Source organism: Salvia hispanica, unplaced genomic scaffold (genome assembly GCF_023119035.1).
Source record: "Salvia hispanica cultivar TCC Black 2014 unplaced genomic scaffold, UniMelb_Shisp_WGS_1.0 HiC_scaffold_237, whole genome shotgun sequence".
In the NCBI taxonomy this organism is placed as follows: domain Eukaryota; kingdom Viridiplantae; phylum Streptophyta; class Magnoliopsida; order Lamiales; family Lamiaceae; genus Salvia; species Salvia hispanica.
Window position 1 is genome coordinate 1 of NW_025951956.1, and position 16,431 is coordinate 16,431.

The 16,431-nt window shown below is 32.7% G+C and overlaps 1 long non-coding RNA gene and 1 pseudogene across 1 annotated transcript; one reads left to right on the plus strand and one right to left on the minus strand.

Moving 5' to 3' along the window:
• Positions 1–5,607: 5,607 nt before the first annotated feature.
• LOC125198756 lies at positions 5,608–7,539 on the plus strand. The gene is made up of 3 exons (XR_007172467.1): positions 5,608–5,765; positions 6,792–6,925; positions 7,286–7,539. It is a non-coding gene; the product is annotated as an uncharacterized LOC125198756 (long non-coding RNA).
• Positions 7,540–10,516: 2,977 nt separating this feature from the next.
• Positions 10,517–14,286, minus strand: LOC125198757 (annotated as a pseudogene).
• Between the last annotated feature and the right edge of the window lie 2,145 nt (positions 14,287–16,431).

The following is a 16,431-nucleotide window of genomic DNA, read 5'->3' on the forward strand; positions in this document are numbered from 1 at the left end:
TCTGAAAATTTCTTGCCTGCCCAATAATTTTTGAATTGAACAAATGAGAAAAATTAATGTAAAAGTTTAGAATGAGAAAAAGGGATGGGACTTATCTGGCGCTGCTCGGCGACGGAGAGGCTGGACGGCAGCGGCGGGAGTGACGAACGGAAACGACAATAGTGATTAGTGAGAGAGGGGGATGAGATTGTGCATTGATTTGGGATCTGTAGCTTTGTTTTGATACTTAAAATTGGAGATAGGAATCAGGATTTAGGTTCTGCTTGAACGAGAATATGAGAATGAGCTTGTTGTGAGTGGTGAGTTAGGGTTTAGGGTTTAGGGTTGAGAGAATCTGAGTTTTTGCTGAAACAGAGATAGAGTTGAGAGATATGATACGTGTTGGTGGCAGGGAGTAATATAGTACTGTATTAAATTTTGTTCTTATTGAATATAGTTGTTTGAGGGAGGATATGTGATTTTTAAATCAAAGTCCAATTAGATTCCACATCAATATTATGCCACCGTTTGACTTTGACAAGAAACGTTCAATGTTGTAATTTCACTATTTTTTATTTCCTCAAACCATGACTAGTAACTATATAACCAAATTAACAAATCAGACAACTAGTTACACCCAATTATTTATACCATCGATAAATGTATCTGATTCAGTTCTGAAATTTGTGTTGATTGGTAGCTGAATAGTACTTAATCTGATGTGTTAGTTTTGCAAAATTATTCCTTCCGATCCCACCAATTGTTATTGTCTATTATCATCATACTGAATTACTCTAAAACAAAAAAAAAATCATGAAAATCAACGTATAGACAAAAATAAAGGTCTATCCAAAATCACTGCAAACGAAGAACAATTAAGAAACCCGAAAATGAGGCAAATTGACAGCACACATCTCGACATTCTCTGTCACCCTCCTCCAATAGAGAGAGTGGTTGCACATCAACAACCTTAATCACAATTTGAAAATTATACTAATAACTCCCATTACATTGGTTAGCTATTATCATATTATCAAGGTTAATTACTGTCTGCAACTATATGAAAGCCATTTTTTATTTGATGCATGTTGCATCAAACTTAGTTGATTTAAAGGTTTGATTTTTAGTTTGTTTTTATTATAATTAATAAACTATACAAATCACACATTAATTTTGAAAATATGAACAAGAAGCTTAGTTAAGAACTTAAGACCCTTATTTTCTTACATCGAAAATTCTCTCAATTATATGAAACCTCCAAAACATAAGGCTAGCCATATAACGTAACAAATCAATAAATAACATGAAAAATAATGATTGAATCTTCATTTCTTGAACTAAGAATGGTAGCAATGATTCAAACAAATTAAATCAACTATACATGCTAGTACAATAATTCATGACAACTTTTTTTCTTAGCTAGTCTACGAAACAATAAAATAAGTATAGTATTATATTTTGTATATCAACATCTCTACATGAAGAAAGCAAAACCTCAAAAACACAACTATAATCTCTACAAAAACTTTCTTATCTGAACTTCTGCAAGACACCAATTAAAGATCAGTTGTGGAGAGGATTCGGCCCTCCCGGAGTTTCTCGATTTGAGGAGCCGAAAATTGATTCATCTTCTTTCCTTTTTGATCTTGTCGGACTTGCTGCCGGAAAATGCCATGATAACGTTGAAAGAGATCTTGATGATGAAGAATCTTCCACCGTTGATTCGGCAGGGAGTTCTCGACAATCGGACAGGCGGTCGATGGCGAGGAAGATCAGAATGATCAGCAGAAATGGGGTTTTGGGAGAATGGTTTTTCATAATATAACAAAATTTTGAAGAAGAGAGACAAAATGTGAGTGAGATATGTGAGAAAATGTGTTGTTATATTAAATAGGTCAAATGATTTTAAGTGGAATGACTGAATTACCCCCCATGATTGTTTGTGAAGAAAATGGGTTGTTGATTTTAGAGGGGTTTTATTTGTAGTATTGACCAAGTTGTAGTTATGACTTTTCTTAAATAGTTTAATCAAATTGATGTATATATATGTGAAGAGTAATGTTAAATAATCATTTTATGACTGATTGGGAAAGATTTTAAGTAGATTTTAAACTACTTATGATTTATTGAAATAGAACAATTAAATAGTATTTTGACATTAACTATAGTTAATAATTTATGTATATTTACTAAAATAAATATGTGTGATTTATAATGATGTGACTGCATAATGTTATTGATACGTGAAGTGTATGTATAATTGGTTTAGTGTGAAGTCAAGAAAAAGATAAGTCACTCAAAATATTTTCAATTCCCAGCACTTTCTCACTTGTAATGAATCAAGAATTGAAAATTTGCTCGTGGGTGGTTGACAAATTGAACAAGTACTTAGCTTGATACTTTTGTGTAAATTAAACCAAAGTATTATTATTTTGACATGTATCCTATGAAATTAAAAATTACTCTAGATTTAATGTGAATGCATGTTTTTGAAGTGCCAAATCTTTAAAGACATGGATAGTTTGACTTGTAACAACGGGAATCATTTTAGAAATTAAAGTATTTAATTTGTAAAAATATATACATAGTAGTATAAGAATTGATTGTTAATAGTAAAGTGCCATGTGCCGACATAGTAGTGATGCACATGATATATTAAGTGTTGATAATAAATTATTAGGGGCATTGAATGTCCATATATATAATATGCAAGTGGTCTTCCCAATAAATTCATTGTTTCCACACAAAACTATTTTATTTGTAGACATTAAAATTAGAGGTATTTCTTATGCTTTACGGCATTCACTAGTATTTTGTTAGTACTATACTCTGTAATGGTCTTATTTCTTGGTTGTTCCATCTCATAAATAAATTGTGCTGGATTTGATTTCAAGTTTAAAAGTATATTAATATCATTTTACATATACATTTATACAGAAATAATAACGCAAGCATAAATATTATCTTAGCCAATTAATTACACAATGACTGGTTTTCAAATATACTAGTATTATTGAATGTTGAAGGAGAAGTGGAAATATCCTTGCAGCGACGTCACATTTCTTGTTTGAAGACTAAATAATTTTCAGATAAAGGTCGGCTTCAATGGTCACCACCAATATTATTCTATAATAGAGCAAATTTTTAAAAAAACCACAAAATTTGGTCAATCTCATAACTTAAAAATGATTGATTATACTCGACATTTTTTCTCCATTATACCGATGTGGCAACAAAAAGATATTGTGGACAAAAACTTTCACCTACTTAAACGACATCGTTTAATACACTTAGTCTTTAATTTTTACACATGTACACGCCACCCCAATAAATTTAGGTGAATATGTGAGAGAAATGAGTTAGGTGATTACAGGGAGAGTAAATAGAGTTTCTCCCTTATTTCTCCCTAACTCAACATTTCATTTTTACATCATCATTTTTAATATTATTTAATTTTCCCTACAAATTTGTTTAATAAATAGATTTATAATGAACCCATCGACAACAACGAGCATATGGATATTGGCCGGGAGGAGAACCCATCGACAACAACGAGCTCATCCACTGCTCATTTGCTTCATCAGTGTTGGGAAGTTGCGAACTCGACTCTTTGCCCTTACCCTTACTTTTTCGAGAATTTTTCCTACTAGAGCTCATAATTTTGAAGATTGAAGATTGAAGATTGAGAAAGAGATTGAAAAATTGAGAGAATTGTGTGTGATGAATGGAGGAGGAAGAGGAAGTATTTATAGTGGTGGATTTAACAAATTTAGCCGTTTAAAAAAAAAAAAAAAAACGCCGAATTATCGCCGAATCGCGCCCACGGTGGGCGGCGATGATTCGGCGATAAATCGCCGGATGGCGTTAAATCGGGAGAAAAATCACCGATTTTTCGCCGATTTATCATTACCGATGTGGCAACAAAAAGATATTGTGGACAAAAACTTTCACCTACTTAAACGACATCGTTTAATACACTTAGTCTTTAATTTTTACACATGTACACGCCACCCCAATAAATTTAGGTGAATATGTGAGAGAAATGAGTTAGGTGATTACAGGGAGAGTAAAGTAGAGAAGAGTCTTATTATCAACAATATTCTATCTTTTACTTTACTCTTTCTCCACTTTAACTATTTATAATTATTTTTTAAAAAAGAGTGCGCAAAATGAAATGACTCTACTACTATGGAACATAGGGAGTACTACATATGATATAGTCATTTTTTATAATTTGAAACTTTAAAAAAGTATTAATAATTAAATAATTGGATGTAAATGACTATGATTATTTCATTGAAAACGAAATACTAATACAATCACTTTGGATGATAACATGAGGAAATCAAGTATATATGTATGTAGTCATTTTTCAAATTTAGAATTTCATAATTATTCGATAATAAAATAATTGGACGCGAATGACTATGATTATTTCGTTCGATGATAATAACATTAAGAAATTAAAAATATATTTAATTTACAAATTTAAAAGTTATTTAATAATAAAATAAGTAGATGTGAAGTACAAAAATATGATTTCTTTTGATGATAACGCGTAAAAGTTAAGTATATTTGCATGAGTTGTTTTTATAACTTAGAATTTTAAAAATTATTTAATAATAAATTAAGTGGATGCGAATGAATGTGATATTTCATTTGATGATACCACTTATAAATTCAGTATATATATATAGTCATTTTTTAATTTAAAAATTTTAAAATTATTTATTAATAAAATGATTAGGTTTGAATGACTATGATTATTTCGTTTGATGATAACATGAAGAAGCTAAGTATATATGCATATAGTCAAATTAAAAATTTTATAGTAAAATATATGCATGAAGTATTTGATAATAAAGTAATTAAATGTAAAATAGTATTATTATTTATCTACAGAATCAAGTATACACGCATGTAGTCGTTTTCATAAATTTAAATTTTATAAAGTATTAATAATTAAATTGTTAGATATGAATGACTATGATTATTTCTTTTCACGATAACACTAAGAAATTAAGTGTATATTCACGTAGTCGTTTTCAAAATTTGAAAATTTAAAATTATTCAATAGTAAAATTGCCGAATGCCTATAGTTACACTTTATTTTTATGATAACACTAAAACATTAAGTGCATATGCATGTAGCCATTGTTATAATTTAAAATTTTTAAAAATTTCAAATATAAAATAATTGGACACTGATGACTTTAAAAAATTCAGTATTTTGTCAATGAGAATGCTTTTATTAAATTTTTAAAAAGTTAATTCTATGATATCTTACTAAAATATTGTACTTTTATAGTAATAAATTTTGTAACATCCTAAAGAATGGGTTTAGATAGAATTATATCTGTCAGACTATAGAATAGTAGATAAAATCACCAAATTAGAGTTTTTATATAAAATAAATTATATTCTTTTAATTATTTTGTAGGGCACGACATATTATATGTTGTTGGACATTTTTTTAACTTCAAATGTTGTCTTGGAAATAGAGAAAATTCTAGAGACCTTGAGAGAATTATGGATTTAATGTTATAATGTCATTTGTAATAGCATGCAACCACAAATATTAAAATATTGTATAAACATTAAGACAATTCCGCCCTCCTCATTCAGGAAAAATAAAATAAAATTCGGCAGCCTCCTTCTCCTCTACTTCAAGCATATGTTCTTCTACATTTCTTGCGTTTTTGGGCAAATTGAATAACAGATCGCGCAACGAGAGGATGATCGGGGTAGCTCTTCGCTTCTATAACATTCTTATGCCTAGTAAATGAGTAAGTATCGAGTTTTAAGGGCTGGAATTTTCTGACTTCTTGAGTATGGATTCGTATATTGTTTATTCGTTGAGTCACCGACGTATATGTAACGTTGGAAGATTGTTGAACACATTTTGGCGATTGAATCAAAGGTTATAGCAACTTAGCTTAGTTTGGCATGTTACAATATTAAAGTTGGTCTACAAAGTTTGTTTGGAGTGTAGAAGAGTAACACAAGATTAAATAAAATTATGAAACTAAGATTAGTATTAAAACAATGATGCTCTGTTTTTGTGCTCCCTGTTACGAATTGTTAAGCCTATTTAGAGTGGCTAAAACTTAGACTTAACCATTTTGATTTTATCTTTGATGAGTCTAAACGTTCCCTAAATTTTTTTGGAGAATTTAGGAGTTTATTTACTACATGTTTAAATTGTTTGAACAATACCATCATAAACTGTCGAAATTCTGGTAAACTGCCCTATTTGTATGTTTTATTAGAATTATTTCGGACATTTTCTCTACAGGTAAAATCTGTTGAATAATTTTTAAATTAACAATTTAGTGTGCATCTGTCCTGAGAATTTTATGATGAATTAAAGAGTATAGATACAACATATCAAAATTAGTTCGAAAATGTTGTCAGAAACTATCCGAAATTGATACTGTGGCTGAATGAAGATACTCCCACCGTCCCAGATAATTTGGGGCACTTTGACCCGGCACGAGTTTTAAGAAATTTAATGGAAAGTGAGTTGAAAAAATTAGTGGGACGTGGGTCCTACTTTTAAAGAATTAGTTTTATAATAAAATTAGTTTTAATTTATGCTAATGCATTTTGTCAACTTATTACTTACTTATTTTAGATAAATGCAATCCGAAATTCTTAATGAAGAGTAGTAAAACAATGAATTTTAATAAAAAAATCTCTAGATTGAATTTAGGAGTAAAGGCAATCAATTAAGTAAAATGAATCAATCCAATCCCTATATATACCTCTTATCTCATTATTTGACCAATTTTTTCAAACATTCTATCCACTAGACATAGTCAATATGGGTTTTCGGATCTCGGTCGAATCCAAGGAGCTTTGCAGCCACGGCAGCTTTGAAGTCCACAGCGACTCTCCCGCCCGAGCCTGCACCATTGTTAGCCCCATGGGAGATGTCGTAGCACTGGTAATGAATCGACCAGCGTTATACCTTTATTTTAAGAACAAATCAAAACTTCATGATTTTAGTAGCAATTATCCATACTGAAAAATGCATGATTATTAAGCCCCTACTAAACTATTTTTCAATTGTATAAATTTTTCGAATTCATGATATTTTATGTGAACTATTTGCAAAATCCTTTATTATCTCAACAAAACATAAAAATAATTTTCACAAAGTTTCAAACTCAAAATTTATTATTATAGTACTATAACCATTATCAAAATAAATTTATGCATCCGACCCTGCTTTGGCCCTATTGCATGTAAGAACGTGCAATGTTGGATTTTCGGTTGTGACAAAAAATTGTTAAATTATTGACAGATTGGTGTGAATAAGGAGTTGCAACGATTGATGAAGACAAGAAATTAATATATCATGTGGAAATAAGGTTTGGTTCCGATCAAGCTTTTGTTTTTGGAGTGATTGCTGTTCTTGACTACATAGATGATGGATCTACAAGATGTTGACCATTGTTACAAATTTATTTAAATAATTCTTATTAATCAATCTGTTTTTTTTTTCTCCTTTTGAAATATTAGTCAATCGACGTTTCGAAAGGGAAAAAATTTGTTTGAGATTCGTTTGTATTTCATGTATCGTTATTTTATTTTATCAGAACACATGTCGAACATATCGATATTGGTGAATGATTGGATATGCACTATGCGTTTGTAGAGCTAAGTATGTTAGCTACGTAACGCAATTATATGATGTGTACGTTTCATATTTGTCTTAGTCAAGGACTCAAGAAGGATTGGAAATTCAGCAACTATTGAATAAAGGAGATTCTTGTATCAAAAGTGATTGGTTCATTATATAAATATATTATATAGTACTCCACAAATCTTGAATGTATACAATTTTATCATGACTCGTCACGCACCCTTGTTTTCCATATTTTCCATGTGCTAAAAAGTGTTAATTTTCAAGATGGATAGGAGTATTTATTTTGTTACAAGAATGTAGAAAAGGGAGATAAAATGAGTACAAATAAGTTATTGAATGTTGATGGTGATGAATTTAGAAAATAAAACTCGTGGGGTTGGCAATAGGCGATGCACGATTCTTGCTGAGCATTTGTGAAACAAGACCCAAAGTGTGTATTGTTCTTTAATCAAAATAATTTAATATAATTGAATGAAGTCAAAAAAACATTTCTCTCTCACTTTATTTGGGCCGAAGGCGGAGCTGCCATGGGTTGATGAGAGACTGATGGGGTTTTCCGACAACAATCATGAGCTGGTGGTAGGGTCAGTCGATCCTTCGATCCCGTTAAATCCGTACCTCAAATGTTAGATGTCTTTATAATGGATCCACTAACCTCTAGTGATGATTGAGGCAAATAGTTAAAAGAAAATGGAAAGTAGATGCAGAAGTTGAGAAGTTTGAATTTGCACGCACCAGTACTGAATTTACTCGGAAAAGGAATATTGTAGATAATAACAAGTAGAAAATTATAGTAGTGGTCATACTCATAGTAGTTGGAGTGAATCACAAAATTGTCACTAACTTTACCTACATAAATTACATGTTTAAAGTCCAACTTGAAAATGAATGACTTGCTTTCCGAGATGCTTCACTTAGAATAGTTGAGAACAATGACAAACTCAGACATTTCACGATGCGGGAGTCCATAGGCCTCCTATGTCTCCACGTAGCTTTGTCCCTGGTTCAGAATGACATTAACACTAGTTTTATCAATCTTCTCACACAGTCGGGCCGGAGCACCAAAACATAAAATTATGGGTCGACCTATGCCTACATTCCATACAGAGAATCCGCTTTTCGCAAAAAATTCAGTTGGGCCTGACAGCTAACATCTTCCCAAAATCTAGCCTGTCTTGACACTTCTATGCACTGCGCCAATTGAAAGATGATTCTTTCTTTATATGGATAAATAAATCCAACTTTTTAAAAGGCTGCGTCACAAAATGAACTCGAACTCAAAACCTTTAGCCTCGAGAATTAACCACTAGGCCAAGTAAAGTTTGTATTTACATATTTTGGGAAGTGTTGAGACTTAGAGTAAATTTCCAAATTTGTATTGACAAAATGAAATACTTCAACTATTTGATCTGCAGTTAATCTTGATATGTATCAAGTCTCGACAAACAAAACTGGTAAACTCTGCAAAATATTGCAGTTTAGCTTTGGATCTTCTTCTCAATGGGCTAGTCTTTCGTTTTCCTCCACCTCCTCCGCTTTCTTTTCTATACGAATCGGCTTGGGTTGCTTCTATCTCTGCAATTTCTCAGGTATATCAATGCAAACATGTTGCTGCACCAGCAAACCACTCTAGCTAACCGAGACGAATACTGTTCGCATAATTAAAAAGCGCAAATCACGGTGCCCACATAAAGGCCACATCGCAGAACTGATTGCCTGGCCCTGGAGCTCAGAAAGCCAAAGTAGTGCAGCAAAGTGACCCAAAGCCAAAGTAGTGCAGCAAAGTGACCCCTAGAACGGATTCGCCATCGAGAAAAAACACCTGATACAGCAGAAATATTGTAACTACACTTCTACGATTCCAATGCATCATCAAGCAAAGAAACACAAGAAAAAATATTCCAAAAAACAGTTGTATGACCTACCGGTAGGCTGTTTGGTAGAGCAAGAACCATAGAGTCATAGAGACATGGAAGGAACACGTCAGAAATCTCTTCAACAGATCTGGAAGGTACGCGATGAAATAAACCGTAGATAATTTAATGTTACACTATGAACTCTTTTATACACATAAACCATTTCATACATGTAGGGGTAAGCAAGGTACATATAATGACAAGTAAATTATAATGTAAAATTACTTCTAATCCCTATTATGGCAATGTCATTATGTCTCTAAATCAGTTTCCTTAAAAAAAATCAAAAATTGGATTCAGGATTTCAAATAATGGCTTATTAACTCGTAATTGTGAAATTAGGATTTAATTAGTATAAACGCACCATGATTTTGAGTTTCATAGGACCTTGAGATTCAATTTGTCAAGGTCCTCTAGTATTTATTTATTTTCTTATCTAATTTTAGACTAGGCTTCTTCAAATTCAAGAACCATCCCAAGGAAAGGAATTTGGGGACATATAGACTATTGTAAATACAAAAATATGACCAAGAAGAGGCACATTCATCGGCACAGGTAAATCTGTGACCTTTGAATTGAGACTGCAAAAGAAGACAGCTAATTTTGATTATTGAAATTTAAAGGACACAAAAGGAATTATTTTTTCAATTCTATTTTCTGTGTTGTGGATTGCATGTAGAGAGGGGTTTCTCCCTTGGTGGAGGACACATACAATAAGAAAATCAAAATCCAAATCAAAATGCCTAACACAAACTCTTGTGATTTAGTCAAGAGTCCATTTCCCAACCAAACTACAGCAAATAGGTCAGACCATAAACCAAAGGATGTTTTTCCTCAGACAAACCACCAATCCTACAGCAAATTCATGATGTAGAATAATCAATACCAAATTTCGTTTGAATTTGCATAACTGTTCAAAACATGCTAAGAGAGTCTGAGATGAGAAAAAGGTAAAATGCCAAACATATTCATCTTCACGTGTGATTTCTGAGGATTTAACATTCTTTAATTCACAAGCCCCTAAAGTTCATACTGTACTCCTTTTCCTGGCTGTCACATAACAAACAAATTAGAGGTTAGACATTTGGCTCTTAGTGAAGACTGCTCCAAGTTTGACATTTTAAATTACTACATAACAGAAATAAACCTTTCTAAATAGATGTATGAGAATTCTCGGTTTTTCAAATCCGCCAGCAAAATAGCAAAATATAACTCAAATTGAAAACCCATTCATACTTGGTCTTTAAAGTGATCAGAGTATGCTTACAATATACTTTGACCATCCAAGTTGCCTCACGAGAGCTCACTTATCACTCGCTCACACTTGTCTTCCAGAATCTTCACAGCTTCAGTGAACAATACTTCAGGGGGCAATGCTCCCGTAGATTCAATTGTAACTGCGGAAGTAGGAAATAAAAAGAATCATAAGGTTCTACAGACAAAAACACTAAACACATAAATTATCCAAGCTTTATACACTTAGAGTGTAACTGTATTCTACAGTAAGAGATTGATGTTATCTGATGCAATTAGAAATTGTGCATAACCAATCCTACAAACTATCAAATAGGGATGAATTGAAGAAGAGAAGTATAAGCAAACAAGTTAAAAACAACTTTTCATAGAAATGTTGAATCAACATTTCTATGTTTAATCAACTGTCAACCTGCTTTACTCAAATGTTGAATTTCTTCATGTTGTTGCAGCTCAGGTGGTACAGATTTAACGATTATATGTTGTCATAGAAATTAATTGGTATACCCAGGAAAGAGAGCCATGATAAAGTTCCACATTAAAGTCCTACAGTGGAAATAAAACCAAACTCCTACTTCAGCCACTATATGAGAGGGATTTTAACATTTTCAAATTTATACTTACAAATGAAATGATCTTTTACTCGCCGAACTGCCACAAGCTTTTCCCAATCATCTCCCCTGATGCATTCGCGGCAGAGGGTACAAGATCTAGGCTTGCCACTGTTGCTCTTTTACAACCTAATTGACAGCAACAATAACTAATGAGTAACAACTTACAAAAAATCTACCTGATGGACAAGACCCATACATCTGGAACAATCTAGTAGATGCAAATAAGTTCCAACACGGTTCACTAAAATTTAATGAAGATAAAGAACATCAGCTCACAAGTTAGAAGTCAGCATTACCTTTACCAATATCTTCAATGTCAAACACTTTTTAGGACATTTCTTGACAAGTTCTTCAGCCTTTTCATCCACAATTTCTTCTAACAAAACAATCTGCACATTTAAATTTTGTGTAGTGTTACACTCTTACTCTTATTTGTTAAGTAAGATAATTTAAAGAAATGATTAAATTTTTTAGAAGTAGTATGTCTAGTGGGATAGAAAATTATTATACCTCAGGCAGCATCCTGTACCAAGCAGTGCCTACAGGTGACCACTTAGCATGTGTCTTGCCCATTCCTTTCACAGCATGCGCTTCCAGCTCAATTTCCTGCACGGTGGGATATTATTCTAGAAACTGGAGTATTTGGGCTGCTTAGTGTTGCTTGTACAAAATGACTAACCAAACCAACTCCTAGTTTGAAGTTTGAACGTAATGAAACCAATACCAAACTATAATGACGAAAGTGAAACAAATGGTTGTGATGGTACTAGTAATTATATATGTACCAGGAGATGGGGCAGCGCGGGGTGGGGGGAGGAAGGAGTGGTGGAGCAGAAGTAGGGAGTGGGGAATCAGAAATATGAAAATTGGGGAAAGGGAATCAATTAAAAATAACTCAAACACCAATATGAAGGTGGCATGCAAGAATGCAATGAAAGCATTACAAAACCATACAAGAAAACAATCAGTCGCTAATATAAGAACCTTTGAGTAGAGTCTCTATGCTCTTTGTATTACAGTCTAACCATGTATCAGGGTTCTAATAGTCATGTGCAGGAATTGTCTGAGCTATTTCAGATTATAACTAAGATGAGTTATTTGTCATGATTTTACACTTGAACTAATTAGACTATTTAACAAACACTCAAAGATTCACCTTAATCTTTGCTTAAAGAAAAAGATCATAAATATCAACACTACAACACCTGTTTGGGTCCAAGTTTGGCAAGAAGTATATTCCCATGCTTGGGCAATTGGGTTGTTTGCAAATTCTGGCATGGAATCCTGACTACAACGAAAGAAGTGTAAGTTTTTGGTTTTGATGTCGAATCTTGATTTGATTTCTCTGTACTTAGTTTGATCTCACTGCCATTGGGCAACCACTTTCAGTTCTTGGACTTCACTTTTTTATATAGTTCTACAAAATGGAAAGACATTAAGATTGCATTCTAAGAAAATTTTACATAGAAAAAACGTTTAACATAAGATGAGAAATATTTTTCAGTGATTGGGCATTGAGTAGTACCATCAATATATGGCCCTCTTTCTTTCCAGATTGGGCATTATGTACCACCCTTCATTAGTATAGTTTAAAACAATGGTATTTTTCTCATTGGGTTCATCCTTTTCTGGAGAAGACCTAAAAGCATCAGACATCATGCCTGACCAACTGACAAATGAAATCAACTAAAGAATAAGAAGAAATTTTAACCTGACATATAATTGAAGTGTCTTGGATCAACTTTAAGTGGGACAAGACCCAGTTGTGGGAGAGCACCTCTCTTGAACCACTGAGGTGTTTTTTGCAAAAAAAACCTTTTCAATAGCCATGGTGGGGAGCTAGACCAGAGAGAGATCCGCCATCAGCCCCAAAATTTTTAAAAAGTACTATATACTTATCTCATTGACCAAGTTCATATAAGAAAAGGATCAAGAGATGAAAGAAAACTACTAGATACAAACATTCAGCATTACACCCTAAACAAATAAAATATTTGGAACCAGACAATTATATCTAGCACTTTAAACATAATCAATTACTGGTAAAAATTCACAAATTTACCACCCTTCATATGTCAAACTCTTTATCTAAACCAGAGTCAGAATAAGTAACTCATATTACACCGTCATCAACTTCAGTACATTTCTCTGCTGGGAACAAGATAACTAGCACAGAATCGATGGTGATCACTGCATAAATCCCAGTAACCAATACAATTATTTTTAATGATAAAAACTATGATATTATAAAGCAGAGCAAATCCAAAACAATGATATCCAAGTGCAGGAGAATATCCATACATTGCTTAAATAATAAACTAAAGAGTAAACTCCAGATTATAGAACAACAAAAAATTTCTTCAATTAAAAGAAAACAATCACTAAAAAGCGCAATCAACTCGCACCTCAGCTATCAGGATTCTTCGTAGAGCATTCGCAATAGTAACATCAATACCAGTCAAATCGAACTCCATGTCATCCTCCGAGAGACTAATCACTTCAACCTTAAAATTTTTGCGAAACTCCGACAGTCTCAAACTGTTATCCACTCCGATCGACGCATACGCACCCGAGTATTGGATACTCTCGGTCTTTGATGCCAAAATTAAAAAAATGCATGGATCAAATTAACTATCGAAAAGAAATTTAACAACAATTGGTATGAAAATTAGGGAAGAAAAGGTGCACGTGAATTGGGGCATCGGAAGTGCAAGAGACGCGGGTCCTCTGCAGTTCCAAATGCGGCGGCAGCTCTCCTTTAGGGAGATCAGGCAAATCCCACACAGGAATTTTCTGTGAACTTTTCCCAGAAGACATTTTGTTTCCTCGTAGGGAAGGAACAGACGTGAATGATTTAGGGTTTTGCAGAGAATATTAATTGGAAGGAGACAGGGAATGTTTTAGGGTTTGCGGAAAATATTACTCACTCATCTTGAAAATTGTCAGTTTTAGATTTCGTCAGTCACAGATTAATTTCACGTTTTGGTAGTGGGCTATATTATTCTTAATTCTGCTACATTTTATTATAAAACTAATACTCCTACTGTCAATTAAAAATGCAGCGTTTCTTTTTTGATTGTCATTAAAAATGAAAGCGTTTCTAAATAAACAATTTCTATCTCTACTTTTTACATCTCTCTACTCTTCTCTCTCTTATTACTAAAGCAATGCAGCTGCATAAAATCGGGTCCGATTCAAATGTTGCATTTTAAGTGGGACAGAATACTTTAAAAGTAGGCCCATATCATAAGCTTTTTAGATTACTTCAATTCAGTTTTAAAAGCGTGCTGTCAGCCGGAGCAATTTCGTGGAAATTCCGTTCTTTAAAGCCTTTGCCAGTCGAGCCGGGACGAATTTTCGTGGAAGGAGGGAGTAATTTTATTTACATATGTTGGTTGGGATATGCACAGGAGGTTAATGGACCTCGTCTGTGGGCCCGAAGATACATCAACAGGTTATTGGGCCTGGTCTGAGGGCCCAATTTATTCATTATGCAACATCAATCTTTCCCCTGTAATTTCCAATTTGGGGGATTTTACAAATGGTACAAGCCAACTCACAATTCCATTTATTAGCCAATAGATTAAGTGACACAATACATTTTATACATCAAATCCAACGGCTAAAAGAATTTCACTTATTTGAAAAGCTGATTATATCACATCATTTTCATATATAAACATCAATTGTATGTACATACAACTCTAGCAATTGCTTTGAGAGGATTTCCTCCACCCCATAAAAAAGAGGATTTTCACATCAAAATAAAGAGGGTTTTCACCTTAAAAAAAATAGGGAGAACTAAAATTTCAATTTGAAACACTCAAAACTTCTCTATAAATACCATATACACAAAAATACATGTATTTATATATTATTGCACCTATTACACATAAATGGCAAAATAGAGAATAGATGCAATCCTCTTGCATCTTCTTCTCACACTGCACAAAGAAAAACAAAGGGAAAACTCAAAAGCGAAAGGCAGCGAAATACATGTACATTTTATGTGGTTGTATTAACAAATTAGTAATACCTTCAATCGGTACCTTAGAGAATTTTTGTTCTTTGTAAAGGAGATTAACCAATTAGCGAGGACGTCCCAACTGCTGGCAACTGTAATTTAAAGATATAAAGATATAGTGTATAAACATCAACGAAAAACAGAAAGTAAAGACTTATTAAAGAATAGGAAGAAGACAACATCATTACAGGTTAATTTTTTTACCGCAATACATAAAATTATAAATGTTAAGAGATATTTTTTAAAGTTCATGCTTTGACTGCAATTGTATACCTTCTATCAAGTCACACCATTTTTCTTCAAATATATTCTATGCATTGCAGCTACAAACAAGAACTGCAAAAGAAAGGCAAACTCAAAAGATAGGAGGAGAGAAGATGAAGAAGACTATAAAAATCCACAAAAGAAAAGGCATTAAACACGAGTAGATGAGGGAGAGCAGTATCAAATGTAAAAAATGAATTTCGCGTTTAGTGACATCACAATTGAATGAAATTTTATCAATAAAGACTATTATTCTTTGAAGAAACTTTATAATGGTGTACTAACATAGAAAAACACATAAGTAATTTGGCGGGGAATTAAGGAATGCTTTAATATTTTTACCAGATAAATAACAAAAACTCAATAATAAAAATAGACTTTTGTGTTTAATCAATCACATCACTCATGTCAGGAAAGCAAAAGGCATCTTAGAGATGAAAATTGCAATCCTCACTACACTTATGTGGATAAAAAATAAAATTGGCATGGAATAGAAATCTAGATAAAAATATATAAGAATGAGTGAAAAAAAAATAAGGACCACTTAAAAAAATTAAGGGTAATAATAGTTGGGAGCAAGACCATTAGTTTGTTGGTATTTCAAAATTTCATGAAATTAAATTACAAGGATTGAAGATTAGAGATGCATAGAGTTGAAATAAATTGATAATAAAGTGATGTATAATCTCTCAATATGACAATATGAAATCAAAATGACAAGACAATAAG